The sequence below is a fragment of the Apium graveolens genome, chromosome 5 (genome assembly GCF_009905375.1).
Source record: "Apium graveolens cultivar Ventura chromosome 5, ASM990537v1, whole genome shotgun sequence".
In the NCBI taxonomy this organism is placed as follows: domain Eukaryota; kingdom Viridiplantae; phylum Streptophyta; class Magnoliopsida; order Apiales; family Apiaceae; genus Apium; species Apium graveolens.
This window is the reverse complement of record NC_133651.1, coordinates 149,164,457-149,166,675: the sequence shown is the minus strand read 5'-3', so window position 1 is coordinate 149,166,675 and position 2,219 is coordinate 149,164,457.

The window sequence follows — 2,219 nt, the reverse complement described above, 5'->3', positions numbered from 1 at the left end:
GGTTGTTAGTTCAGATTTGCCCTTAAAAGATTCATAAATTTGTTCATTGGGTTTCCCTCTTTGTGGGTATCCTCAACCTCTTCTTCCATATATTCTTCTGCATCCAATTCATTAAAGTCTAAGTCTTCTTGAATTTCCTCATTTACAACATGGTCAGGTTCGTCCTGCCTTTGAATAACTGAATAATGCGGGATGAGCACTAGTTCCTCTTCTACGGGGTAGCATCATTCTGATAATGAAAATGGTATTAATACAGTTGCACATATTTATATTTTAATTAGTTCATTTGTACATATGCATGCATTTAAATATTTGGCATGCTTTCATCGAGGAGTAATAATAAAGTAAAACAATTTCTTAACAACTGAGAGATAATATATAACAAGGTCTCTCAGACTATGTCTTGGGGTGAAATACATACGTCCTGAATACAAATTACCAAATACATAATTCCTGAATACATAATATCAAATACATAATACGGGCACCCTGGAGGGCTAGAAATGCTATCTACTATTAGCTATCCAAACAAAATTGGTGACAAGTCACCCAGCCCTTCCAAGGTCCATATACAGCTACTGCGCTCCTCAATCTGTGTCACTGCGTGTGAGGTCTCTGACCCTCCTCATCGCTCTAGCCAACATTAACTCAGCATCGACTACCGAAATGTATCCTCCTATCGCATTCATCCTCATCTTCACCCAAGTGCAGAGCTCAATCACGTCAATCTCTCAGCGAGCTATGGTCGGGGAAGAAGCCCTAAGTCCTCGGGGTACCCAAGTCTAGTAGCTCTCTCAGCGGATAATGCCTAACATAGCTCAACAATGCGGGCATACAGCGGAGTGATCTTAGCATTTAGCTGATCAACAATCCAGTCATGAACTGCCACATGGATGGTCGCTGGGGGTGGCAGGGGTGAGTTCGGGTCACTGAGAGATATGTCATGGATCTCATAAGTCTGTGCCTCCATCTCGTCATCCTCGTCCTCATCAGCGGAGCATAAGGGGCTCAGTATTCCTGGGTAAGGGGTGGGAGGGAGAATATTCGGGGGAGGGTACATCTTTATATCTGTCCAATCTACGCCATCGTCCTGGGACTCCTCGACATCATCTGGTATAGGGGTAGGGAAGTCAGTCTCATCCTCCAGGGGATTCTCGGTAGGGTCATCCTCTGAGTCATCAATAGGTGGGTCCTCCGGCTCGGGAGTAGGGTTGCGCTCAAATGGAACAACGTCCTCAACAGGGTCAACCTCCCTCATAGGCTCCACCGGTACCTGACACAATAGGCAATGTGTTACTAACTTAGAGTCGGGATTCCCTTAAGGGTAATACTTTTAAGACTAAGCCAAGTAGTCTGACAACGAACTCGCTTTGAGTTCTAATTGATTTTTATTATTCTTATGTCTACGTATTTTATCTCCTAACATTTCCATGATTTGATAACCTAAAGCTCTGATACCATTTCTGTGATGCCCCAAATTCGGGGTCAGGGATTTAGGAGGCCACGCCATCTTGAATCCTGTTAAACACTTATCATTGCACAATCATTACACATCTACAACCCCACACTTATCAACATACACACACACTTACAGATTATTATCTTGGAAATGAACAATGCATTACTAGAGTTATTAAATCCGCAAAGTGATAATTATTACAGTTCAAAAGTAATTAAGTCTTACCACGGGTGTAACCTTTATTTAATATTAGACCGGAGGTGAAATATACATTTCTTCATTACTACCTTACATAAGTCATACTTATATATAAGCCGGACTGAAAACAACTGAAACCCCATCCAGCTTATACGGTCTACCTGTGGCACTACCCTAAATAATGAATGGAAAAGCTGGCCATTTCCTACTCGCTTCCGGGCTGTGAGCATGGTTGGCTCACTTTTGTATTTAACAGCTAGTAGGCCAGATATAATGTTTGATACTTTTCTATGTGCTAGATTTCAGGCTGATCCTAGAGAATCTCATTTAATAGCTATTAAGAGAATTTTTAGATATCTCAAGGGAATACTATAACTTGGCATTTGGTACCCTAGAGATTCTGGTTTTGATCTAACTGGTTATTTAGATGCAGATTATGCAGGTTGTAAAATTGATAGAAAAAGTACAACAAGAACCTGTCAATTTCTAGGAAACAAGCTAGTATCCTGGTTCAGTAAAAAGCAAAATTCGGATTCTACTTCTACAGCTGAAGCTGAATATA